The following is a 16168-nucleotide window of genomic DNA, read 5'->3' on the forward strand; positions in this document are numbered from 1 at the left end:
TGATTTTTAGATTTTTATCTCCTCTCACCTTAATATATTCCCATTAAAAAATGAAATGGACAGATGAAACTGTCTGCAGTGTGAATTTCTTTTCTTCCAAGAATTTGAAGAAAACGGAAAACAGTTGACAGCCTAAAAATTCTCTGAAGATAATCGTAGATGGCACGGTGACTTCTTTTGCTCTTTAAATGTTGTGCGCATGCAAGAATACTGCGAGGCTCTTCTCTTTGCTAGAAGTCAGATTTTCCCATGTGCAGCAGTGGGGGGGGGGGCATCTCAATCAGGACTGTCTAGCACAGGCTCTAGGAAGACCTTGCAGAGGACTTGAGACAAGGTACAACTCTCCCAGCTTTCATGCCTTGCTGTTGGAGGAGTTCATCGAGAGGATGTGCCTGCCGGTTGACCTTTGAGAAGGAGCCAGGTAATCAGAGCCTCTGCAGCCCCTATCCTTGGAATATACTCTCTGCCCACTGTTCCCACAGTAGGAGCTGATTTCAAGGACACAGCCGTGAGAGAGCAGTTGATGAGTGAATCAACATCTGGAGTGACTATGTGACTGAACCTAATTAAGGGCTCTATATACACTTTTAAGATTCTAGTATGTATGGGGGGCAGGGGTGCATCCACTCACATGAGCCTTGCTAGTGGACTCCCCTTTCTTACTAGACCTGCCACCTACCAATCTGGATGGTTGGTCTCTTCTTTCTGTGTCTCCTTGCCTCTGTGCATGAGGGCCAGTTTCAGACTTCATCTGGGGTAACTCCTGAGGTTGCAAACGAACACTTGGCCGCCAACACCCTAATCTTAGCTGTGATTGGATCAGAGATTTGCGAACACACACAAAATCAGAAAAAAAAATGTTGAGGTTCATTCAAGTGTTACTAGCTTTCTTTAATTACTGGGGATAATGCTTCCTTTTATTATACTTATCAAAGCTTCTTGTTTTCTTTTGTATATTTAGTACACGTACTATGTTCATGCTTTATGATGTATGCTGGAGATGCATCTGTGAACCAGACCAGCCCTGTACCTGACTTTTCAGAGTTCAGACAGTGTGGCCATGAACACCCGACAAGCAATCAGAGTACATCAGAAAGGAGTATTTGACAAGGGCTGTGGCAGATGCTGGCCAACGTTGCTGAGTCCCCCACTCAAGTCTTGGGATCAAGACAAGCTTCCCAGAGTAAACTGCATCCAACTTGGAAGGAGTGAATCAGATGTAATTAGGCAAAGATGCAGGAGTCACTGTTTCACCTGAGGACACAGCAGATATAAAAGGTCCAGAAATGGAAAAGAGGAGGGTGCTCCAGGACCTGACATTTAGTGTTGCTAGAGCATGGGGACATGTGATGAGGACAATGGTGAGAGATAAAGCTAGGGATGAAAGCAGAGGCTAGATCATGTCAGGTTGAGGAGTCGGCCCTGCATCTTAATAGGAATTGATGCTGTGGATTTAAACAAAGCAGTCATATAATCAGACTTGTTCTTTAGAATGATCACTCTACATTGCTGTGTGGAAGTTGGGGAGGGATGAGACTGGATATGGGAAGACTCCTGGAGAGGATGGGGGTCAAAGTTAGGGGGTGTCAGCGGACTGGGGAGAATCAAAGGCTTTGAGAAATGGTTACAGCTTAGATTCTTGCCTGATTTCCTCAGCAGTGGTGTGTTGACCAGAAGACTCAGGAGGACTGGAAACGCTGGGAATCCAAATGACCTCCTTCAGCCCCCTGTGGTGCCATTTCTGAGCTCAGAATCTGTAATTTAGAGCTGAGTGAGACTTAATAAAACCACCAAGATGAATTCCAGAGTGTATCTGACTGTGTGAGATTTTTCTGAGTGTGCAGGAAGCATGCTAATTGCTAACTTTCTTCTTTTCTGAGCTGCATGGGGCTAAAGACCAACAGAATTTATTCCTACAAAAAAATATACAAGTGTTTCAAAATAAGCAGCCCTCTCATCAGTGTATTGCTCCTTAGTTCATTGCTCTCTGTGCAGAGGGGACAAAAAGGACCCCAGATGGCCAGACATGATGCTCCTGGTCCCTATTATAGTTGCTGTGGGGTTTCTTGGGTATTTGGTGTTCAGTAAGTCTTGGTTTTTATTTTGCTGATCATCAAATTTTCCATTAAAATATTCCCTTCCTCTCACCAAAGCTATTATAGTGTGTTTTCCTTTATGGCTTCCAAAGGTGAAAGATAGTCACCTATTTAGAGTCAGCAGGTTCATCACATGGGATGAATTAAATTTTTCAACTGACGGGAACTTTTTAAAAACTGGTTTCCCACAGAGAGGAAAAAAATTGATGATGACTGGTTGTGCACTTGTAGTTTAATCAGGGAGGTTATAGCCTACACCGTTGCCACATGCCCTGAAAACAGAGCTAAGGGACCATTAAAACCACTGGAGAAGACTGTCAGCTGAAGCCACAGGCTGTGGTCCCCACCTCTCCCCAAGTCCTCTGCCACAATCTGGCTTTTGCTCACCCATGTGGAGAAGAGGGGTGCCCATGCCTGGGCCAGGAGCATCCACTGCTGTTTTGATGATCAGCATCCAAGTCCTCGGATTTCCCAGGTGGCTCAGTGGTAAAGAATCTGCCTGCCAGTGCAGGAGACACAGGAGACTTGGCTTTGATCCTTCGGTTGAGAAGATCCCCTGGAGGAGGAAATAGCAACCCACTCCAATATTCTTGCCTAGAAAATCCCAGGGACAGAGGAATCTGGCGGGCCACAGACCATGGGGTTGCAAAGAGTCAGACATGACTGAGCGACTAAGCATACGTGCATCCAGTTCCCCGTTATACCACCTGGGGAGTCGTATCACCAGGGGAAAGCTGTCTCTTTAGCTCCTGAGCCATCTATTGGGATACTGCTTCTGCTGAGTCCCTGGTCCTGGAGACACTGCTCATTTATCCTCCTCTCACTAAATGTTTGTCCTACTCAACTGTATTGACTTTCTGGACACAGAATCTTACTTGCCCATTTGGAAAACCTTCCCCTCCTATTCCTCCCTCACCTGTGCTTGCTTCCTGGACTTTGGTTCAGATCTGTTGTTCTACTTATGACTTCTTGGCCACATACTTTGCTTATAACCAACTTTATTTTCTGCTAGGTTCATAGCAACTGACTCTGGGACTGACTCTTCCAGTCTGCCCTGTTTTCATTTCATTTTATTTATTTATTTATTTTTGGTGTCTAACACATATACATAGAGGCGAAACATGAAAGAAAGCAATTTGTTTTGACTCTGATATAGACGTTCACTGAGATCACACTGGCTTTTGAAGGTCAAATGGAATTCACTGAACCTTTATTTTTCTGGCAGTGGGCTGCTCCCGGTCTCTCTGGGTGGGTTGGAGGGGGGTTCTGAATGCATAGGATGAGATGGGATGCTTTCCTTCATTAATTCTGTTTACTTGCTTCTACTGAATTCATCCAGTTTATTGGGTTGTCTCAGCCTTAGCACCCTGTTGAATTAATGAATATTATTCCATGCTGGAAACCCTCTAGTGTGCTTTTGCTCCCAGGAATACCATCTCCACCGGATTGAGAGGGAGTCTGCTCTTACCAAGAGCTTCAGAGTTATAGAGGGAATTTGTCTTACAACATTGCAAATCACTTAAATCAAATGAACGTATCCTGCCTGATTAAAAAGTCCTCAGAGGAGATCATCACAAGCATTTCCCATTGGCTTGCTCTCCTCCCCAAACTCCTCCATCTACTGCTTTAGTTACTTGTGTCAACTGCCAGCTTCAGTGAACAGATAGATAATTCTGTTGCTATTTGTTTTTCTGCCTTTGGGACTTACCTTCCCTATTTAAAGAATCCAGTCAGACTCTTCTATGTGCTAGAGTTGGTCCGTGCTGGCTAGAAAGAGGTGACTGTTAGATGTTCGGGAATTCAGGGCCCATAGATAGTTTGAAGTTGGCCAAAGCAGGAGTGTTTACTCCACAGACCTTGGTAATCACTATGAATTCATTGTTACTTTGGTTTGTTTTCGTGTTCTATTGACGAGCATGCTGTGTCTTCAGAAAGCTTACTTTCTGGAGAAGCATCTTTTTGTCCCTTTTGCCAGGAGAGATGCCTGTTGTAAATTGTGATGTTTTTCTCTTCATCACACGGGCAGAAGTAAGCAGGCTTGTAGTTGAATCTGCTGCCAAGTTAGCGGAGATCTTTAGAGACTGTGCTGGGGTTTTCCATCTGGGCAGATCTGGGCCTTTGCTGGCGTGAGGACAAACGGGGTCTGTTTCCAGGGTCATGTCTCCTCTGTGCAGAGGTATCGGGGTGCTTAGCACCAATGGGGACAGGCTCCTTACAAAGACACTCGTGTTTGTTTGGCTTATTTTTGTTCATTTGATTTTGTTTTTTATATTCCACAAAGAACACAGTAGAGGTTACCAGAGGGGAGGGAGTGAAGGGGAGCCGGAATGCATAAAGGCGGTCAGCAGATGAAACGGAACTTTTCTTGGTGAGCAGGCTGTAGTGTACACAGAAGTCGGATATAATATTGTGCACATGAAAGATTGTTATCAACCAGTGTTACATTAATTAGGTAAAGAAGAATACATTTGTGGATCTCAGAGATGTAGCCACATCCTGTTTCTGTGGAAGAATACAGGCAAAAGACCAGAAGGAGGGGAGCCAGCAGAATGAGAGTTGAAAGTCAGATGAAGGGACTTTATCCTTATTTCCTGGGATAGAGAAAAATGGGGACAAGATAGATCAAAATGACAGACAAAATGGAATTTTACCAAGATTTATCTTGTGACTTGATTGCACTGAGAAGCCCTCTAGAGGGAGGAACACTATATAGTGGGCTGTTTTGATACATAACTCTCCACTCACCCACATCCTATCTTCTTCTTAACCTGTTTCTTCAAAATTGTCTTCCTTTACTCCAGATGAGTCCAACAGATGTTCTGTTTTCTTTGTTCTTCAGTTCAGTCACTCAGTCATGTATGACTCTTTGCAACCCCATGGACTACAGCACGCCAGGTTTCCCTGTCCTTCACTATCTCCCAGACTTTGCTCAAACTCATGTCCATTGAGTCAGTGATGCCAGCCAACCACCTCATCCTCTGTCATCCCCTTCTCCTCCTGCGTTCAATATTTCCCAGCATCAGGGTCTTTTCAAATGAGTCAGTTCTTTGCATCAGGTGGCAAAAGTATTGGAGTTTCAGCTTTAGCATCAGTTCTTCCAATGAACACTGAGGACTGATCCCCTTTAGGATGGACTTGTTGGATTTCCTTGTTGCCCAAGAGACTCTCAAGAGTCTTCTCCAACACCACAGTTCAAAAGCATCAATTCTTCAGTGCTCAGCTTTCTTTCTAGTCCAACTCTCACATCCATACATGACTACTGGAAAAACCAAAGCTTTGACTAGATGGACCTTTGTTGGCAAAGTAATGTCTCTGTTTTTCAATATGCTGTCTAGGTTGGTCATAACTTTCCTTCCAAGGAGCAAGCATCTTTTTGCTTGGCCCATGCTAAATAATTCATTAGTGTTTCCAATGAGACTTAATTGTTTTGCTTTTTTATGATACATCACTGAGAAAATTGCTTTAATAGAAAACCCAATTAAAACCCACTGCCAGTAGCTGCAGGGCCCTTAAGTGGAAGATTAACATTGTTTGGCCTTTGACTCTCACTTAATGGACGTCAACCATCACTCCGTCGGCTCAAAGTTTGTGAAACATCAGTCCGGGACTAGAATGAAGTTTTGTGATAGAATATATGGGGTAAGACAGTGACCTGGGACTCTGGGACCAACTAGTCTTCCAGTTCCTGGGCCAGAGTCTCCTCCTCAAACAATCGAAAGTGTTAGTTTTATATAAATTGCTCTAACAACCCTGGGGAGTCAATTTGACTTAATCTGTTGAAGTTCCGTCTGTGTGTACTTTATGACCCAGAAGTTCAAGTTCCTAGTATCTATTTTAGAGGAAGACTTTGGTGAACCAGGAGACATGCTATTGCCAAGCATCATTTAAACTCACTCTAAGAGAAAGCAACAAGACCCATAACTTACTTTCTCCTGGATTCATCTTTATCACCTGTAAAATGGGAATAGTAACACATGGAGGCTTGTTTTGAGTTTCAAATGAAGTAATGCCCATAAATCACTTTGCACAGTACCTGATACAAATTTTCAATAAACAGCAAGTAACAGTTTTAGTTTTAAATTAAATTTTAATTATATGCAAATATGTCATCTCATAAAAATATTGAAATGTTTCAATAAGAACAAGTGTTCTTCAAGCCACTTATCCTCCTGATTCATTCTTAGCTTTCTACCCCTCTATTGAGAGGTAATTACTTTTGCCATTTTCGGTGTGTTTTTCCTGGCCCCTTTACTATGCATTGAAATATATAAAATTTCTTTTTTGCCCCAGAGAAAATACATAGTATTATTCTGTATCTTTTTTTCCTATTCAGCTATGATTTCAAAATCTAACCAAGTTAATAGACATTAAATAACTTTATTATTTTTAACTACTGCAGACTCCCTTATTAAGTGTGGGTGATATGTTTTAAAGCCATTTTCCTATTGATGGATATCTCAGTGAATTCTAGTGTTTCACTTACATAAGCAATGTTGGAACAGATACTTTTCCAGCTCTCTTGTGCAAGTATTTCTCTAGGGGAAGCCACCAGGAATTAGATATGTAGGATCATAAGGTGTACATATTTTTAGCTTCAACCAGTTCTGCGTAATGACCAGTAAAGTGACTCTACTGGCTTATATTTCAAATCATAACACATGGGAGTACTTCTTTTCCATTCTCTCTTGTCAAACTTGTCAACACTTTTAACAAAAGCTAATCTTAAGAGTGAAAAAAGAAAAGGTATATCATTTGTGGTTTTAACGTGCTAATGACCAGTGGGGCTGAGTATTTTTCACGCCTTTCTTGGCCATTTATATTTTCTTTTCTGTAAATTGCCTGGTAATATATCTTGCCCATTTTTCTACTATTAATAAGGAATACCAGTGCTTTGTTCTCTGTGTTGCAATTATTTTCTTCCAATTTTTGCTTATGTTCTAACTTTGCTTATGATGTCTTTTGATAAATAGTTTAAATTTTGATATAGTTGTGTTTATCAGTTTTTTGTGATTAAAAAGAAAATTATTTTTCATCTTGTTGAAGAACTTTCCCTACCCTCAAAGTCATAGAGATATTCCTTATTTTTTTTTTTTAGCACTTTATAAAGATGTTGTTCAGTTGATAAGTCATGTCTTGACTCTGCAATCCCATGGACTGCAGCATGCCAGGCCACCCTGTCCCTCACCATCTCCTAGAGTTTGCCCAAGTTCATGTCCATTGAATCGGTGATGCTATCCAACCATCTCATCCTCTGCTGCCTTCTCCTTTTTCCTTAAATCTTTCCTAGCATCAGGGTCTTTTCAAATGAGTTGGCTGTTGGCATCAGGTGGCCAAAGATTTGGAGCTTCAGCTCCAGCACCAGTCCTTCTGATGAGTATTCAGGGTTTTAAAGATATATGTATATTTTTCTTGTTAAAAATATATTTATTGTTTATTTGGCTGTGCCAGGTTTTACTTATGGCATGTGGGATCTAGTTCCCCATCCAGGGATTGAACTCAGGCCTCGTGCATTGGAAGTGCAGAGTCTTAGCCACTGGAACACCACAGAAGTCCCTAAGTCTTTAATTTATGTGAATTGTCTTAAATTCATATGAATCTCTGTATGAACAGATTTTCTTTTGCTTCAAAAATGTTTATTATTCCCAACATCACTTATTGGCTATTCTTTTTCTTCATAGATTTACAGTTCATCTTTATCAAATATTAAATTCCTACATATTTATTGGTCTGTTTTATTTTTGATTCTACTCAAACAATCCATTTACTCAGACACTGATACCATCTAATTGCTATAGTTTTTAATGTCTTGACACTTGGCGGGGCTGGTTCCAGTTCTGCCCTTTCATAAAGTTGGCTCTTCTTGACCATTTGCTCTTCCAAATGAATTCTAGAATCAGTTTGAATGCTTCATAAAGAAACCCACTGGGCTTTGATTGAAATCATGTTGAATATATAGCTTTATTTTAGGGGAATTGATGAAGATAATGATACTGTTGATGAAGATGACAAGGATGGATTTCTGATTTCTGCCAGGGCATTTCTTGGAGTTCCAAATAGGGTCCTGTTGGGACAAGTGAAGATGATCACGATGGTGATGAACCATCTTCTCTTTCCCATTTCTCTACTTAGATAACCCCTTTCCCCTGAATTAAGTCCTTTAGAATATAGCACAGATGAGATCTGAAGAGCCCTTTGATTAAGGAGGTCAAATATCATTCAGGAGTAGCTTATGCCTATGGTATAGTCTCCAGTATAACATCTGACCTGCTCACTCTTGTCCCAAGGGTCAGTTGGAGCTCAGGAAGCCAGGGTCCATTCCAAGGTCTTATCCTAGCTCTTCGGCAGTGAGACCGTCTACCATATGAGGACTGCATATAAAGGCTGTCATGGGAAAGCACTTATTCTTCTAGGGCCTGTTTTTTTTGAGAATACATGTATGAAAAAAGGCTGAGTGACCTAGTTCTTAAATGTGATTGTATATATTAGAAAAGCAAAAGTGTTAGTCGCTTAGTCATGTCTGACTCTTTGTGACCCCATGGACTGTAGCCCACAAGGCTTCTCTGTCCATGGGATTCTCCTGGCAGGAATTCTGGAGTGGGTAGCCATTCCCTTCTCCAGGGACTCTTCCTAACTTAGGGATCAAACTCTGGTCTCCTGCATTGCAGGCATATTCTTTATTGTCTGAGCCACCAGGGAACCCCCATATGTGTCAGACACACATCCTTATTCAGCTATAGATGGTGCTTGGTGTCCACAAGGTTGGAGAACCCCTTGTGCTGACAGATAAGGAATTTCTCTTCCAGGGAATCCTGCAAGCCTTTAGCTGAATTTACTTGAAGACCAAGGCCAATCTTAAGTAATCTCATTTTTTGTCACATCTTTTCATACTCCTGGGAAGTATTTTAAGCTAAAACTTATATTCAAAATTCTACAAGCCTTTACGGAGAAGGCAATGGCAAGCCACTCCAGTACTATTGCCTAGAAAATCCCATGGATGGAGGAGCCTGGTAGGCTGCAGTCCGTGGGGTCGCTAAGGGTCGGACACGACTGAGCGACTTCACTTTCACTTTTCACTTTCACCCATTGGAGAAGGAAATGGCAACCCACTCCAGTGTTCTTGCCTGGAGAATCCCAGGGACGGGGGAGCCTGGTGGGCTTCCGTCTATGGGGTCACACAGAGTCGGACACGACTGAAGTGACTTAGCAGCAGCAGCAGCAAGCCTTTAACTTGTATATGGTATACCGGTCACAAAACTGTGGATATTTTCTTTTCTTTATATATGTTATAGGTACCTAGTATCTATCTATCTGTCCATCTAAAATACATATTAGCTTTTAACAAAATCTTCTACAGACAAAGCAGCTTTCATGTATGCATTGAACTCTGACCACATGAAATCAGAATAGTAATAGTTCCCACCTCTCAGGGTTGTGGTCAAGAACAAATGGATTGAGGTACAAGAAGCCATCTGTAAGCTAGGAAGCCCTATACAAATGTTCTTTTGCTGCCCAGTCCTGTAGAAAGTTATACTTGAAATGGCCAACTTGGTGCCTGCTCTTGAGACATTAAAAACCAGCTGGAAGCTCAGATCTAGGTGGAACAATTAAGGGGAAATTGCACGGTAACTTGGAAGCGCTCTCCTGCAAATATAATGAAAGTTGTAGCCCTAAGTTAATATAACAGGGACCTGGCATTCGCAGGACCAGCTCTGACAGCCTGTGCAGCTGCAGCCTCTCCTTGTTCTGTTCTCAGCGAGGGTAGGCAGCTTCTCCATGGCAGCAGGTCCCTGGCGCGTCACCTTCTTCTCTTTCTCTTGCATCTTTAAAAAAGTTCTCCCTCTCCAGGAAAACTTTCCAGGCCGAACCTCCCAGTTACACAGGGCCTCTCTCTAACAGCTCCTTTGCCTCTGCATCTTTTCCTTCCTCCCACACGGTAATATTACATCTATTCTGCTGGCAGTCCTGGGGCTGGTGTTCTGTGGTCCTTGATGCGGAGGAAAACAATGTCAAAAAGAACCCACAGCAGGCTCTCTGTCCTTGGCTCCAGGTCAGAGCCTTGTGTTTTGATCACTTCATTTATTATGCTCTCATTTTGAACTGGCGAGCACGGGTACCCACTGTTCCTTCATCTAAGAGAGTCCGGAGCTGCTAGGAGGTATTCTCAGGTAATTAATTTGTCAGGGTAGGGGAAGCAGTCTTGCCAAATACAAGCAAAGAAGCCCAAATTCACACCTCATCTAGCAGCTGATTAGTTCTGCAAATACCAGGAATAACATAAAAATGTGTGGGGAGCTGGGGGAAGGGATGGTAGTACAGATAGACCTGCAAATGGATGAGGCTTTACTGCTAAGCCTGGTGTACTCATACTTTTTGCCTCTTTGAGGGTTGTAATTTCCCCTTGTAAATGAATCCCTTGTGGCTATCACATCAATCTCCTGGATAGATGAGTGTGCTGCTTGCCTGATGTGGTCCATGTGTGGGTGAAGGGAAAGGTTCTTTTCATTCTTTCTTTTTTTAAGTTTTTTGGGAAAGATTCTTTTTCTCTTTCTTTTTCTCTTTCTCTCTCTTTCCTCACGCTCTTTTACTTTCCTTCTTTCTCCCTTCCTTCCTCCTTTTTCTTTCTATCTCTCCTTTCTTCCTTCCGTGTTTCTGAGAAACCCATACTTTAAATTGGCTTTAAAAATACCATGCACACATTTTTCAAACTCATAGTTGGGAGACATAGTCTGATGATAAGAGAATATTTGAAGTCACTATAATTACAGATGAGAGAAATCTCTTCACATTGACTGTTTTTCTGGGTGATGACTGACGTGATCCCAGAGTCTGGAATTATCAAGAGTGTAGTGTTTGTGACTGTTATGAGTGAAGCTGCCTGGTGAAACTTACATAATGAACCTAGCACACGAGTATAGTTTCCTTCACACTTACATAATGAACCTAGCACATGAGTATAGTTTCCTTCACAATTGATTTAAATATTAAATAAATAGAGTGATTAAATTTTATGTTTCTGATGATTTGTTTTGAAATCAGTTTTTAAAATCTAGAAATGCAAGAGGAGTGTATTGTCTCAATTACTAGACTTCTGGTGTACTTTGCTGGCTGAAGTAAATGTGTCTGGGAAGCTGTGTAAAGTTAATATTTATAAACTAAATTATATTTTATGCACATTAAGAATATCCTGCTGTTAATGGTGTCCTAGAGGAATCCTTTTACTTGGAAATGAAAATATGAGTTTGGTTACCTCTAATTTTGGCATATTAGTTTTGCTTTTCTAAGGTGAAATATGCTTAGTTATTCAGTTCAACTTGTTTCAAATGAGAATCTGTTATGTTCTCTGTGTTGTTTTGGCACTTTTGTGACACGAAATGTGATATAATAAATCTTTCAAGAACCATCTCCATCTGTACATAAGGTCTGTGTGTTTAGTGACTTGCTCAGGGTTCATAGAGTTAGCAAGTGGCACCCCCGAGATCTGAATCCAGGTCTCATATATTGTTAACTTGTTCAGCCACCAGTTCCCAGGTCTGAGACGGCTATCTGTTCTCTTGCTCTGAGCAATATGAGCCTTTTAGAGGAGGCATTTTACTTGGGGCCTTGGAGTTAATCTGGATTTGAAATTAATCTGGGTTTTCTACTTACTAGATATGTCATGTTGGGAAAGTTTCTAAACTTCTCCGAGTCTTGGTCAACTCACTTGTAAAATGCAGTTAATAATATCTGCCTCAGAGTATGTGTAGGGATTAGAGGAAATAAAGATAAAACACTGGCCACATAAAAGGCAGTCCTTACATGTTAGCTATTATTATTATTGTTAGTAGTAGTAGTACTTATTTAGATGTTTTCCTATCAGCTTTGACAAAGGAACCCACAGGAAAGGGGACACATCTTGTTCACCTAGTAGGCTTTTTCCGGGGCAACTAGAGCTTGTGCAAGTGGTGTAATCATGCTTTGTCTTAGAATCATAGAAAATGTAACAAGTTTTCAAATTTATAAAAAATGCAGTTGATTTGCAAATACCTTCCCTTCCATCTACATAACCTCTCATCATGCCTACCAGGCTAAGGAGAAGACTTATTAACATTTGCTCTGTTGTTGTTCTTTAGTTGCTAAGTTACTGAATCTCTGTGACCCCATGGGCTGCAGTGCACCAGGTTCTCTGTCCTTCACTATCTCCTGGACTTGCTCAAACTTATGTCCATTGAGTTGGTGATGCCATCCAACCATCCCAACTTCTGTCGTCCCCTTCTCCTCCTGCCTTCAATCTTCCCCAGCATCAGGGTCTTTTCCAGTGAGTCGGCTCTTCACATCAGGTGGCCAAAGTATTGGAGGTTCAACTTCAATATTCAGGACTGATTTCCTTTAGGATTGACTGGTTGGATCTCCTTGCTGTCCAAGGGACTCTCAAGAGTCTTCTCCAACTCCACAGTTCAAAAGCATCAATTCTTCAGCACTCAGCCTTGTTTATGGTCCACCTCTCACATCATACATGACTACTGGAAAAACCATAGATTTGACTAGATGGACCTTTGTTGGCAAAGTGGTGTCTTTACTTTTTAATATGCCGTGTAGCTTTGTCATAGCTTTCCTCCTCAGAAGCAAACGTTTTCTAATTTTGTGGCTGCAGTCACCATCTGCAGTGATTTTAGAGCCCATGTAAAGAAAATCTGTCACTGCTTCTAGCTTTCCCCTTTTATTTGCCATGAAGTAATGGGACTGGATGCTGTGATCTCAGTTTTTTTAGTATTGACTTTCAAGCCAGCCTTTTCACTCTCCTCTTTCACCCTCATCAAGAAGCTCTTTAGTTCCTCTTTGTTTTCTGCCATTAGAGTGGTATCATCTGACGTTGTTAATATTTCTTCTGGCAATCTTGACTCGACCCCGTGACTCATCCAGCCTGGTATTTCGCATGATCTATTCTTCATATAAATTAAGTAAACAGAAGACAATTTATAACTTTGTGGTTCTCCTTTTCCAATTTTGAACCAGTCAGTTGTTCCATGTAAGATTTTAACTGTTGCTTCTTGACTGCATACAGGTTTCTCAGGAGACAGCTAGGTGGTCTGATATTCTCGTCTCTTTCAGAATTTTCCACAGTTTGTTGTGATCTACACAGTCATAAGCTTTAGCACAGTCAATAAAGCAGAAGTAGATGTTTTTCTGGAACTCCCCTGCCTTCTCTATGATCCAATAAATGTTGGCAATTTGATCTCTGGTTCCTCTGCCTTTTCTAGATCCAGCTTGTGTATCTGGTAGTTCTTGGTACATGTACTGCTGAAGCCTAGGTTGAAGGGTTTTGAGCATAACCTTACTAGCGTGGGAAGTGAATGCAACTGTGCAGTGGTTTTGAACATTCTTTCTCACTGTCCTTCTTTGGGACTGGAATGAAAACTGACCTTTTCCAGTCCCGTGGCCACTGCTGAGTTTTCCAAATTTCCTGACCTAGTGAGTGCAGCACTTTAATAGCATCATCTTTTAGAATTTTAAAAAGCTCAGCTGGAATTCCATCACCTCCACTAGCTTTGTTGGTAGTAATGCTTCTTAAGGCCCACCTACTTCATACTCCAGGATGTCTGGCTCTAGGTGAGTGACCACATACATATATCTGGTACACTTCTAAATGCTTTGCATGCATTAATTCAATAACCACATAGCAATGTCAATAATGGTCATCTTTAAGTGGAGTATTGTCTCTCCCCTGAATATGGGGCTAAGGAATGGTGTGTGTTCATTTGTTGTGTTTGTGTGTGTGAGAGAGAGAGACAAGCAGACAGCCAGATATACACAAGGATGAAGACTTAGTATATCAGAGGTTAGATCTCAACCTGGGTCACTAAGTTAGGATATTTCTTTCTGCAGCCTTGTTATTACTGATTTTCTTTTTGCCTCTGGTGTTTTCCTGACACTGCTCCCTGAACTTGCTGGTCTATACTTGCCTTCTCTGAGAGCAGCCATGATGTAGACATTTTATTGTCAAAATTTATCACTCCTGTGTCCCTCCCTTGATGCCCTGCTAGGTGACTGGCAGCTCAACCTGATAAGCAAATTAAAACTGCAGTAGCAATGTTTGATAATACATAATTCATACACTTCCCTTTCCATGTCACATGTGCATTAACATAGATCATCAGTGCTTAAGTCTAAAACAGGGACTGATTTGGGAGTATTTTTCAGAGAAACTCTCAGAGCCTCTTACAGTGAAGGGAATTGAAAAGCTTGTAGTGGAAATGGGACTGGGGAAGCATGTGTTTGGTATTCTTCTTGAAAGCGTCATATAATAAGTCCAAGAAATCAGACCGGAGGCAGGAATGATGGAAAGAGGTGGGAGACCCTGAAAGAGGCAAAGAGACCTCCGCTAGGTGACAGATGCTGCAGTAGAAGATGGAGTGGTATTTGTGCAGCCAAGCACTGGATTGCTGTTGGCCACAGTAATTAGAGAAGACTGTCCTAATGCTTTGTAACAGTATTTGAAGATCTATGAATATTGCTTCTCGGACAGTTATATCAGAAGGAGTTCTAGTTCATTTTTATTTGAGTTTGTTATATACTGAACAAGCATAGTATGCAGTGCCCTCGGGTGAATGTTCTAATAATTGGCACAACTTTTGCAATGAAAACATAGCATATATTGTACAAACTAATATCCAATTAGATCAGAAGTCTGGATTTGATTTGAAAGGTTCAGTATTACCTTCAGTTATTACCAAGTGAAGCAGCCATAACTTCTAAAGATTAGGATAAGACGACATGACAGTTTTTTGGCACAGGTAGGAAATTTACATTTGTCCCTCCAAAGGACAGGCAGCATATAGTAACAGAAAAATTTATCTAGAATATTGAATTATGTGTTATCTAGAATACTGAGTTCTAAGTATACTTTAAATGCAGTCTTACACAAATCACTTGTTTTTTTTTTGTCTTCAGTTTTACAAGTCTGTAAAATCAAGAATTTAACACTTAAAGATATTTCATTTTTCAAATAGCATTCTAAGTCATTTCTTCATACTTTGCAAAACTATAAAATTTCCTTCCAAAAGGTACTTACTGAAAAAAGCAATCATTGTTTTTTGGTTGACATTGCAATGACAATAGAATGTGTTTGTTGGTATTCAGTTGCTAAGTTCTGTCTGACTCTGAGAGCTCATGGACTGCAGCATGCCAGGCTTCCCAGTCCTTCTCCTGGAGCTTGCACAAATTCATGTCCTTTGAGTCGGTGATGCCAGCCAACCATCTCATCCTCTGTTGCCCCTTTTTCCTCCTGTCCTCCACGGTGTGTTTTCCGGGGTACAAAAGACAATTTCTATGTTGAGCAGGATGACCAGGGCATAGCTTCCTGTCCCTCAAACCCCAGGGAACTCTACAATGTGAGAAGGGAGATCCTTCTTCTACAAAGTACTTGTTTAAAGTGGACTGGAACTGCCCCAAGTGTCCTCATGCTTTGTTACATTTCACCAATTGCAGTGTACTCAGATTCTGTCGCTTTTTTGATCTTTCCAGAAATTGTCAAAAGAAGATTTTCACAAAAGTCTGGCATAATATTTACCTCATGATCATAAAACTTTATCAGTTGTATGATGCATCCTGATATCAGAGCATCTGAAAGATGTCTCTGAAAGAATGTTTTAGGCATGAGGAAATAGGGTGTCTCTAGTCCCTTCTTTTTTATCCTTTCTACTTATATATTACCCCAATTTCTCCTTTCTCTTCAGGGACCCTAATATGAATCTGAAAATTGTTATAATGTAGTGTTAATTATAACACTTTCTTTTCCCTTTATTTTAAAAACACTGAAGTTGAAATTATTTTAAAAGCACTGAAGTTTTTCTAAAATACCTACAAAGTAAATTTGTGTGTGTATGTGTGTGTTATATTGTTTATGAGTCTTCCTTCAACTTTCCTGAGGGTTAGTGTAATTCAATAGCAAAAATACTTAACTTATTTTTTTCTAGGATAAAATTTGATGCATTTCTTGGAGGGTGCATATGCAATGTTTGATCACAGGTTGGTAGACAGTCATGGAAAAGCCTTAGTATCTAGCAGGTTGGTTATATGTCCTTTGGCAGTTCCAG

This window comes from Moschus berezovskii, chromosome 23, assembly GCF_049115385.1.
Source record: "Moschus berezovskii isolate FMDL1 chromosome 23, NW_MosBer_1.0, whole genome shotgun sequence".
Classification (NCBI taxonomy): domain Eukaryota; kingdom Metazoa; phylum Chordata; class Mammalia; order Artiodactyla; family Moschidae; genus Moschus; species Moschus berezovskii.